Source organism: Acomys minous, assembly GCF_964271855.1.
Source record: "Acomys minous genome assembly, chromosome: 17".
NCBI lineage: Eukaryota > Metazoa > Chordata > Mammalia > Rodentia > Muridae > Acomys > Acomys minous.
The window spans coordinates 9,868,979-9,881,702 of NC_140500.1; positions in this window are offsets into that span (position 1 = coordinate 9,868,979).

A 12,724-nucleotide genomic window follows, 5' to 3' on the forward strand; every position below is an offset into this window, starting at 1 on the left:
CACACGGCAGGGGAGAGAGTAAATAAATAATAAAATCTTTTAAAAGCACCCAAAGATTTTTATGCCACGTTAGAGGATGATAAGCCAAGGAAGAAAAGCCAGGCAGGAGAAAAGAGCAGAGAACAGTGATGCGAGGTTGGGGAGAGGTGTTTCTTGTTTAGGACGGCCTCTCAATCATATGCTGAAATGTAAGCAAAGGGCCGAGCGAGAGAGCCTTATTGCTCTGGCATGGCACGCTAGGCAGTAGAGGCAAATGCACATATAAATGTGACTGTCCGATGTGGCGTGCTGCTGACTGTGAGGAGCCACGTGGTGAACTTGGAGAGACAACAGAAGCCAGGCAACTCAGGCCATGTTTGGATTCAGGATGGTAAGTATTTTAGGGCAAAGCTGTGGTCTGTCTCATTAGCTGGGCAAGGACAGGCACAGTAAACATCATATGTAACCGTGAAGGCTGGATGCCTCCCTAATATGATCAGGAGCAAGGCAAGGGTATCTGCTCAGTTATTTATACTCTGCAGTGTGCTGGGAGGCCTCTCAGAGCCATAAGGCCGGCCAAGGCAATGGAAGGGCAAAGACCAGAAAGACTCAAAGTTATTTACTCTCAGATGACTTTGATTTTAACATAGGGAATTCTAAGCAGCGCCTAGAGGGGCTGAGATAGCTAGGAAGTAAATTGAGCAAAGCTTATTTTATCAGGCTGATGTGACTACATGCTAGCAAAACCAACTGGAAGATGAAATAAAAAACATAACTCATGGTAACACCAAAAGTCATAAAATTCTTAGGGACAAGGTTATCAAGAAATTTGCAAACTATACACAGAAAACTACAAAACACTGCTGAGTGAAAATTTAAAATATCTGAAAGTAGAAAGATACACCGTGCTTGTAGATTAGTATATACCTTTAAAATACATTGTACACACTACATGTGCATAATGTGAAAGTGTTAAATTACTTGTGTATGTGTGTTTAGGGTGTGCATGCATACGAACATGTGCATGTGGATGTCAGAGGTGGACATGGGAATCTTCTATCCATTCTTCCCCTTGTTTTTTGAGACAGAGTTTCTCAATAAACCTGGAATGGACTGATTTGAACCCAGGCCAGGGACATCTGGCTGTGTTGCCCCTCTCTCCAGTACTGAGGTTACAGCCCTGTGCAGCCACATGCAGCGTGTATGTGGGTGCTGGGAATCCAAACTGAGATTCTTAGGCTTGCTTGGCAAGACCTTTCCCTGTGCAGACGCTTCCCAAGCAGATCCTACAATTCTTTTTAATTAATTCACACGTGAACAAAAAATTAGAAGAGACTATTAGTACGGCAGATTTTCAATGAGGAACAGCCAACCAGTCAGGGAACGGAAGATAGACTTCTTTGTGTATGTTCTAGGAGAAACAAATCCTTCAGGATTCCCTGATGTTTATAGATATCTGCGGAATGATTCTTTAAGTGGAAGAGTTTTTCTTTACAGGAAGGAAAATTTTTAAAGTTTACAAAGGTATTTTACAAGGTGGTGAGGTCCAGAAAATTCTTTTTTTTTGAAAAAATTTTTAATTAATGTATTCATATTACATCTCAATGGTTATCCCATCCCTTGTATCCTCCCATTCCCCCCTCCCTCCCATTTTCCCCTTACTCCCTTCCCCTATGACTGTGACTGAGGGGGACTTCCTCCCCTTGTATATGCTCATAGGGTATCAAGTCTCTTCTTGGTAACCTGCTATCCTTCCTCTGAGTGCCACCAGGTCTCCCCCTCCAGGGGACATGGTCACAAAGGAGGCACCAGAGTATGTGTGAAAGTCATACCTCACTCTCCACTCAACTGTGAAAAATGTCCTGTCCATTGGCTAGATCTGGGTAGGGGTTTGAAGTTTATGGCCTGTATTGTCCTTGGTTGGTGCCATAGTCTGAGCAGGACCCCTGGGCCCAAATCTGCCTATCATAATGTTCTTCTTGTCTTTAGCAAGCATATACTGCCTACACCAAATGCCAGTTCCAGGAGGAATAATTGTCAGGTTTCAAGTAGGAAAAATTGTCCCTCCCAGAGGCCCAGATTTTAAAAGGCGTATTTTAAAAGTGTGTCAAAAACAAATCCATGAATTTATATGTTTCACATTCAAAGCTGCTACTCGGTTAAAGTGTGGTCCTCTCTGGCCAGGGCTTTATACAGGAAACAGTCAGGTTTTATATCTGGCTGGTCCACACCTGCTAAATCATGAATAATAGATAATCTGTGGCTTGTATATTAAGAAACACTTAGTTTCTGTAGGATTTGTAATGATTAATGTGTTTTAGATAAGGGAGTTAGTAATTGCTGATACTTGAGTTGATTCTGCTTGTCACTTACTCCTCTCAGTCTCCTCCTTCTCATTATTATTACCATCATCATCATCATCATCACCAGCAGCAGCATTAGCAATATCATTATCATCTCTGCCTCTTTCTCCTCCTCCTTCTCCTCCTCCTCCTTCTTCTTCTCTTCCTCCTCCTCCTCCTTCACCACCTCCTCTTCCTCCACCACCATCTCCACTTCCACCTCCTCCTTCTTCTCAGGCCACTGAGCTGGCTCAGCAGGTAAATGCGCTTTTTTTCTACCAGGCACGGATTAAACCCCTGTGATCCATATGATGGAAGGAGAGAACTGACTCTTACCAGTTGTTTTCTGACCTCCACATGCAGCGTGGCTTGCACATCCTCTCCCCAGCCCCAGTTATAAACAAAGAAACAAGCAAATAAAATACAGATAAAAAATAAGTAAGATTAATATAAAGAGTTACAAAAAGTGTTTTTAATTCACTAAACGGCCTTGGATGTGGGGTGCAAGAGGGGCCCTGAAACACATTGGTAAGTGTAAGGCATTTATTACAAGAATTACTAATGCCACAGAGAGACAGAAAACTACATGGTGGGTCCTCTGTGATCAGGCTGTGACGGCTTAGGCTAATAGTGTTGGCAGGAGAGCATGCTGAAGAGAAATTGGCTCACCAGGCAGAGTACAGTCCCTCCTTGTAGGTCTCTGAGGAAGAGGTAGGTTTTTAGTAAAGTCTGCATTTCCCAGCATGCAGCGGGGAAGTGGGTGGGGAAGAGGAGATACAGTGGGCAGTAACCGCAGGTGGCCCTCTTTATCTGCCTTAAGCTTGCAGCCTTCTGCTACTGAGAAATTCCAAAAGCAGGAAGAGTGTTGGCTAAAGCTTCTCAGACAGGGCTTTCAGTGGAGTGCCTGTCAGAATGTCTGGGGCTGAGGAGTGGGAAAGGCTGAGGCAAGCCCTGTGGCCTGAGCAACACTCTGCTCTGGGTTGGAACATTCACGGAGTGTAGGCCAGAGACAGACACTTGGGACTGAAGAAATGTGCAGACAGCACAGCCTTGCTAGTTCACTTTGTTGGGAAAAATGTATGCTATTCCTTTAGTCTAAAGCTAAAGGTGTTTTAAAAACATATTCCCTAGTTTTTTTTTACTGGGGCAACAGAGAGCAATCTCATGGGAAAAAATGACTTCTGCATCTGGTGACATCTTTATCCTGGAGAAATACTAGGCATCTGAACTTGTCTCATTGAGAGTCTTTTCTCAAGGCAGGGGTCTAGTTTTATCTGCTTTCATTGTTCTTTGGTCTAGAACTATTTTCATGATGCTCTGAGAGGAAAACTTTCAAACTTCGCCTGTTCATTTGTCTCTGTCATGGAGGAGATTAAAAATAAATGTGTGTGCAGAGTCCTGGTTCTGCCATGGTGCTCCCTCTGCTCAGAGCACGGGCAGAAGACGCCAGGTGCTTGGATTCGAGTTACGATTGCTTTTCAGGGAACAGAAACCCACTCAGATGAGTTTTCGAGGACACGGGGTTAGATTAGCTTCCAACGCGGCTGTCACAAAGTGACAAGAGCTGAGCAGCCTAAACAAGGATTGATTGCCTCGGCATTCTGGAGGATTAGGAGTGGGTCTGTCTGAAGGCTGTAAGGAAGTGGCCTCTTGCCTTGTGCTGGTGTCTTTCTGGCTTGGTGGAGTATTTGTTGTTGGTGGAAGTGTCACACACCAACTGTGCCTCAACATAGCCTTCTCACGGGCTGTGTACCCATCTCCAGATTTCTGAAAGACAGCAGCAATATATGGGACAAGGAACTCACTCTACTTCCTCGTTTGACGGGGTTACATGTACAAGGACCTTATTTCCCAATGTGATCACATTCTGAGATCCTTGAAGCTAACACTGCAATGCTTGCATACGAGGCAGAATTCAAGCTCTAACACCTTGCACACCACAGCTGGGCCTCTAGAGGAAGGAAGCTGACAGCTCTGGAATATGTACTACTCGCTTTGCCTCCAGGCTTGTGCGATGCCCTTTTGCTTGAGAATTTTGTTTCCTTCTCCCTAGTTCTGCCTTTTCTGCTCCTCGGGAACTTTGGCTGGTTGTGATGTTCACTCTCCTTGCTGAGGCTGTTTTGGAAGTACCTCATGGTATAGTTTCCTACCCAGGTTTTCTGTCATCGAGTTAACAGGAAAAGACAGCACAGGGCTGGAGGATATGGCTGAGTGGTTAAGAGAATCTACTGTTTTTATAGAAGACGAGAGTTCAGTTCTCAGCACCGCCCATGCCAGGAGGCTCACACAACCTGCCCTAACTACACTTCCAGGAGGTGCTGACAGCTCTGGCTTCCACAGATACCTCTACTCACATTCATGTACTCCCTCCACATGTATCAATACATACATACATGCATATATAGATGCATACAAGAGACAGCATATTTCCATGCAGCTTGGGTGCTACTTGAATTTGATTATTCACTCATCTTTATCTGGAAGGGAGGCAGGGAAACAGTTGTGGAGGAACACAGGTAAAGTCAGTACTGGAGGCTCCATTACATGGCAGAGATGAAGCAATAACACGACCAGAGTATCCACACACCCTTGGACTCTCCTTGCACTGATAGGAAAACTTGTTATATAATTGCGTGTTCTTTGAGCACCAAATGGCCCAAATAGAATCAAGTGTGTGTAGCTTTTGTTAGAGGCAGTGCCTGCATAGAAGGGAACAAAGAGCCTGGAAGTCAAACAGATAGCAACACCTACCTGACCCAGAGTGAAAGAGAGAGGGAAGGACAGTCCCCTCCAACTCTTGGACATCCTAGCAAAGATGGGCAAGGATGTTGTGGTGTCCTTGGGTGAAGGTAGCTAAACGTGCCCCGTGTTTTCTATAGTGGGTCTGCAGTACATTCAGTCGCTGTTGGGACAAAGGACAAGGCTGAGCCTGAGTTGTCATACCTGGGCCCCTTGGTTAGATGAAGTTCTAGTATTAGAAGATTGACAAGCCTTGTCTTACTGAGAGATATGTGTCATTACCTCGTAGATCAAATATGGAAGAATATGTGATATCCATATCTTGGCATCCCCCTCTCTTCCTTGGAGGCCATTTCCTGAGACTGACCAACCACCATGTAACATTTGTTAATGCCCAGAGGCTTCCATGGCAGGTAAGCTGTACATAGAAGCTCCACTGACTGTTGCCATAGGGTTTAACCTTCTAGCCATTTTTGTCCTACTGGCATTGGAGAGAAGCTGCCTTGGATCCTTTAGCTCAGTTGCTTACCCAGAGATGAGGTCAGTTTGCCATTGGTACTTTTGAGGGGGCAGGATGTGCTACCAGTTTATGAAGAAGCCTGAGAGGTCATTGGAGTTCAGCCTCTGTCAGGCAGTCTTGGCATAATCATTATGGATGAAGTATCTTATTAGTCATGTGACTGGATGAAAGACATGAAGATATTCTAAAGAGGCACAGTCAGACTACAGTATTTGGGGCTCTTTCATCCCAGTGTTCCAAAGTCATCCACATTTCTTTAGCCGACTGGATCCAAAAAGCATAAGACCCACAAGGTCAGGCTCATCACAGAACAGTGGCTCCATATCTTGCTACCAAATGTCTGTTTTGTTCCTTTTACCTTTGCTATGATAAAAATCCCCTGACAAATGCAACTTAAAGGAGAAGGGTTTATCTTTGCAGGCAGGGAAGGCATGGAGGCATAAGCAGGAGGTTGGCTGAGCACGTTGCACGGGCACTCAGAAAGTAACTGTGAACAAGTGGGCTGGGTTATAAGGTCTCCAAGCCCTTCTCTCACCCCAAGGGACCCACTTCCTCCAAACAAGATTCTGCTCCCCCTCCCTCAAGCAGCAGATCAGCTGGGGATGAAGTGTTCAAACACTGGAGCCTAGGGAACTTTCACACTTAAACCGCAGCAGCATCTCCTCTTTCTTGTCCATAAAGTGGGAGTTCGAATAGAATTCACCTCCTAAGATGAATGGTTAAGTAGAAAACAGAGCTAAAGCCTATTCCATAAAGATGCCACAAATACAATTCATTATGGCCAATAATTTGTTTTATAAAACAACCATGGATACCGACGCTTTCTACACTTAACATTCGCATCTAGAATTATATTATATAGTGACAGCTTTTGAAATCTTTTTTTTTGGTCATGTTTTAAAACAAACAAAAGACGCAGACCTAAATTAAATGAGCATTCTGTCATTTTAATATGTTGACGTCTGTATTAGTGAAATTCATTCTGTGTTTCAGTTATGCTAATCATGTACCATTTCATAAAGAGGTGAGATTAAGGGTGTGACCTAAGACTTAGTGGATTACTGTCTCTGGGAGCAGTTTCATAGGATGAATTTTGCTTGTGTCCTTATTATTCTAACTGAAGCTCTGATTCATTTATATTTTCATCCTTAAGTGTGTCCCCTGCTTCTTCCCTGTGTTCAGGCAACACAGTAAACTTAATACATGGAGTTGGAGATATGGCTCAATGGTTGGGAGTATTTTTACTCATATAGAGGACCTGGGTTTGGTTCCTAGCATCCATCCATGAGGCAGGTCATAACCATTTGTAACTCCAACTCCTGGGGTTCTAATGCCCTCTTCTGGCCTCTGTGAGCAATGCATCATGTGGTGCACATACATGCATACATACACACAAACACTTATATACATAAATTAAAAATAATACTACAATCTTATAAAATGTTAGTACATTATCTGTCAGTAATCTCTAATATATAAATAGAAGGGTTAAATTTCTCCATTTATTAGTAGTTTTTTAAAAAGGAATGACTCAAATCTGTATTAAGTGTGTCGACAGAACACACACACACTCTCTCTCTCTCTCTTTCTCTCTCTCTCTCTGTGTTTCAATGGGATTGAACCCACACCTGTGTGAAGTAAGTAATCAACCTATAATTTGAAATAGCAATACTTTTTGAAGGTCAGTTAAAAATTATTCTTGAAAATTTTCATTTGGCCAACATTGAACTAGGTGTTTGTCAGCCATGTCCTTGGCTAGCGTGATGAGTCAGGCTGATTAATTTCCTTGATGCACTGGTTTGGAGTCCCAGCAGGACCACTGGCAATTCTTATACTGGCATGGTTGAGATTAGTCTAACTTTTCATAGCATTTCCTTTTCAGATTTTGCAATCAAAGCAGTGCTTCCTTCACTGAAGCCTTTTGCTTATTTAGTTTTGAATAATTCTGGGATGTTAGCATAGTGACTCTATTAGTTTTGAAAATTTAGCAATGCTTAGTAGCTATTCTGTGGCAATGCAGTGCTATGTAGCAACCATTTATATTTTGTCTCATTGGCTTCATGTATGAGGTCATTTTGCTACTTGGCTGGAAATTCAGCTTTTGTAAGTAGTTATCGATGCCACTGGGTCCTCTATTTTGGATGAGTGTTATAGTGGAATATATTTGGGACTGTTTAAATGAGTTTTTAAATGTATTATGTTATTTATTTATATGTTTGTGTGTGTGTGTGTTTTCATGTGTGTGTGTGTACACATGTGAGTGCCTGTAGAGGCTAAAAGAAGGCATCTGATCCCCTGGAGTTATAAAGTGGTTGTGAGTAGCCGGTGTGGGGAACTGAACTTGAGCCCTCTTCAAGGGCAGTAAGTGCTCATAACTACTGAGTTGCTGCTCCAGCTCCCTTTTTATTATTGCTATTATTATTATTACTATTATAATATATTTTTATTATTCCATTTCTTTCTTTCTTTTGTTTTTTGAGACAGGGTTTCTCTATGTAGAGACAGGGCTTCTCTCTGGCTGTCCTGAAACTCGCTCTGTAGCCCAGGCTGGCCTCGAACTTACAGAGAGATCTGTCTGCCTCTGCCTCCCGAGTGCTGAGATTAAAGGCATGGGCCAGCACTGCCTGGCACTATTATTAATATTATTTTTGAAACTGGGTCTTACTATGTAATCTGGGTTTGGCTTGAATTCACTATGTAGACTAGGCTGGCTTCAAACTCACAATCCCTGTGCCTCAGCTTCTCATGTATTGGGATTGCCACGGCCTGCTCTCAATGCCCTTTTAGATGATGGGTTGTTTCATTTGACCTAGGATTTGTCTGTAGCACGAGAGGTGCCTCTGGAAAATAACTACTGATGCACAGGATTGGGTGGCCCACCAGAAGCGTTACTACAGACGGACTCGGCTATCAGCAGCCAACGTGTCCGGGGGCAACAAGGAGCAGCCTTCTCTGCCCACTTCTGGGCCAGGATGTGTTCCCTACCAATCCCATTGGCTCAGGATAGAGGTTGGCAGGTAATAGGAGCTCAGGTGGTGAATGCTACAACTGTAAACAGTTCCCTTTTTAAAATCATGTAGTTTTAGTTTTGTTTGTTTTTCCTTATTTATTTATTTATTTATTTATTTATTCATTCATTCACTTTATATCCTGATTGCAGCCCCTCTTTCCCACTCCCCCCACCCACACCTCTCCCCCCCCCCATCCTCCCCTCTGGTCGGTGGGTTGGTAACCAGGGGACTTTGCCACTCTATGAGGGTGGGTTGGTAACCAGGGGACTTTGCTACTCTATGAGGAACAATTTCCTTTTAACGGAGTGCTCACAACTCCTGTTCTCTCAGAAGTCATGTCCCATTGGCCAGGATCCTATTTGGTGTCGGAAATCCATAGCCAGAGGCTTCCTGGTAAAGGCTGCTTAGAAGAAAGTTCCCTTCTAATCCAGAGGTCAGGCTGCCACAGAGGAAGCCCTGCCCGCTGCCTTCTGCACGCGGTGGGGGAGCACTGGGGGCTGCCCCGCCCCTGGACTGAAGTAGATGAATTGAGCCTGCGTGCTCAGACCCTTCCCTCCAGCTCTTTCATGGTGATCAGTTCTTACTGATTTTTGTCTCTTGTATGTGTGCTTGTTTCTGCTCTTGACTGTGCCATTTCTTCTACCTTTGTTTGACTTGATTCTTAGTTTTTTGGCTGTTGTCATTAAAAAATGTACATTTGTTTTAAACATTACTTTTGGCAATGTCTTATGTATTTTACTGTCACAGTAAACTGAGAAATCACCTTGGATTCTCTTAAAAAATACTTTAAAACATTTATTTTATATTATGTGTATGGGTATTTTGACTGCATGCATGTCTGTGCACTGCATGTGTGTCTGGTGCATGGAACGGGAGACACAGGCAGTTGTGAGCTTTACTGTACGTGTTGGGAAGAAACCCAGGGCTGCTGGCGGAGCCTCTGGTGCCCTTCGCCACCAAGTCACCTCTCCAGCCTCCCTTGGGATGAACCTCTGGACTCCGCATGCAGTTATGACTCTGCTTTTAACTGAAAGGAGGCAGCTCTACCTTTAACCAATATCCTTGACATTGTAGGTGCCTGGTATGACGTTACCGTTACCTGTGCCTTTTGATGTCTTTCTGTCAAACACTGGTCCACTGGACATTTATGCTAATAAAGTGCTAATAAGCTCTGCTGAGCAGCCACAAGCAATACAGAATAAACCCAGCTTTGTGGTTGCTAATGTTTTTAATGTTAAGTAAATGGTTACAAGCAATAGCATCTTAAAATTATTTTAAAATCTAATTAAGGGCAATTAATTTTTTCAGAAAATTTAGCCACTTACTTTAGTTAATTTTTTTTTGCTTGATCCATTGGTGTTTTTCTTTATTTATTCATGAATTAAAATTTAACTACTTCATTTCTGCTTACTCTTCTGTTTGCATGATGTCTCAGTGGATGGACTCAAACACCACATTTCGTTTTACATTGTAATGGGATATTTCGAGATAGGATTATATATTCCTTTTTCAAAAATCTTACATTAAGGTGATTTTTCAAATTACGCATAAGGATATTAGAAATGAAATTGTCTCCAGAATTTGGCTCTGTGTCAGTGATTATTTTAAGATAATGACAAAAAGACACATAGTTCCAGGGAAAGTAAAAATTAAGTAGTGTTCTAACTCGACATTTTCGTTATGAATTCAAGGTCCTTAGCTATGCAAGAAGGAAGGAAAAAGGAATCAAAAGTATAGCTCACGAGTGATGAAAGTACCAAGCTGTGGGCCTGGAGGTGACACCAGCAGCCATGGACCTGTCTACTCACTTACTCCTGTTAGTGTGTGAGGATTGTGTCCTGGGCATGAGGTGCTTGGGATGCAGCTGTGATCACACTGCCCCATGAAGCTTACATTCCAGTGGAGAAGGTGAAGAGAAGGGATAGACAAGGCTAATGTCCACAGGGTGGATGGTGGTGGTAAGTGTGACAGAACACACTAAGATGGGGCTCCCGAAGCGTTATCTTATTATATATTAGTATTACTATATATGTTAAAAAGTCAAGAGTGAGAAGGTGGCAGTAGTACTTGACTAGGAACATGAAAGAGCTATTAGATTAAGGTGGTTTTAATAACTACTTAAATACTTGAAATTAAATACTGAGTTTTCTCTTATGATCTAGATAGTAAAACAGAATGATAGGTTTTCAGCTCACAAAGGAGTCATTTCAGTATAGCAGTTAAGTGTGGGGGTCTGATCCCAAAGGTGCTGGTCCCAAGGCTGACTATGGCACATTGTAGATTTTATAGCCAGGCAAATTAAACTCTCTGCAGCACAAGAGACTTTATTTGGGAACAAGAGTAACACTTAGTTCACAGGAGTGCAGTATGGATAAAATGAACCAACATATAAAGTACTTAACAGTGACTGATATAAGTGAGGTAGGCATTCAATAAGCAGTCATTTTATCATCATCATCATCATCATCATCATCATCATCATCATCACCATCATCATCACCATCATCACCATCTCAGCATGAGCATCATTCCAGTAAATTGGAGAGAGATTAGGAAGGAAGACAGACACTTGGATTTTGAGTTTCTACTTTTCAAAAGGCAAAGTGAAATTATAACACTCTGTTGATGAGTGTGGATGTTAATTTAATATAGGTCATTGCAAATCTTTTGTCAGATTTATGAGTAGGAACAAAATGATTTTTAAAATAATTTCTGCAGAGAATAATAAAGGGAACTTGGAAAAGGATGCACAGAATAACCTTGTTGAAGTCTAAGAAAAAGAAGCAATTATGATATTTAATATGAAGGGACTAAATCTCCATATTAATAAGGTTCTATCTAATGGAGAATTTTTTCTTTAGCTAGGAGACCTGCTTCATGCAGGAGCACATCATTATAAAATTAAACAGAGGCAAAGAGATACAGCAGGCAAATTAAAACAAAATTTAAAGGATGATATTAGTCATAATATGCAGAGAACAATAAAGACTGTAACAAAATTGTTAGTTCACAATGTTAATAAATACATGCAAGTTGACACAAAATATCTTAATGTAATAAACTATAACTTAATACCCCAGATTTTGTTAGAAGTAAAAATGGAATGCACAAATGAAGTTGTGGGGGGAGACTGGGCAAGCAAGATGGCTGAATCTGTAAAGGCGCTTGCTGCCAAGCCTGGAGACCTGGTGAAAGTGAAAATCAAACTCCCAGACGTTGTTCTCCATGTGTTTACCATGCCATACACATGCCTATATGCACACACTCATGCACACACTCATGCACACACACACACACACACACACACACACACAAATGATGATGATGATGAGGAGGAGGAGGAGGAGAAGAAGACAAAGAGGAATAATTAGGAGGAGAAGAATTAGGAGAAGAAGGAAAGAAAGAAAGAAGGAAGAAAAGAGAAAGGAAGAAAGAACAAATGAAGAACATAGTAGGGGATTTTAACATGCTCCCAAACATCCATGTTAGAATAAGAACACAAAAGTCATACATAATATTGAATAACCTGATCAATAATAGAGGTCATAGTTTGGCATATGGTTTTGTAACTCATGAAGAGAAAGTACTTTTTATTTTTTAAAGGAACATGTACTCAAATGAAATTTGGACAAGGCAAAAAAAAAATCCAAGAAAGCCTTCAGTTTACTTCAAAAGCAGAAGGCATACAGCTTGTAAGAATGGATTCAGAATGCAATTTGACAACTCTACTGTAAGGTGAGGATGTGCCTTACCTGTCATAGTTCACTGTCTTGGGTGCCTATGGCAACTCCCCTTCTTCTAGCAGAAAGAGAGGCACACCTGAGTGCTGTGGCATTATCCATACCTTCAAATGTGTGTGTGTGTGTGTGTGAAATGTCCTCTCTCTACAGAAGAACTATCGCATGGCTCATGGGTTACACATGAGCACAGAAAACTCCACAGCAGGTCAAGTAAGTACTCCCTGACGGTAAACATCCATGGATGGGTCTAAAAAATATGATTTAGCCAAAGCACAAGCTCGTAAAAGAAAGACTATGATAGTCATATAAATTCTCAAAGCACATGGCAATATGTTTTGTTCATAGAATAATGACACACTTTTAAAATGAGGGACTGGGTTTTGTGGGCATGAA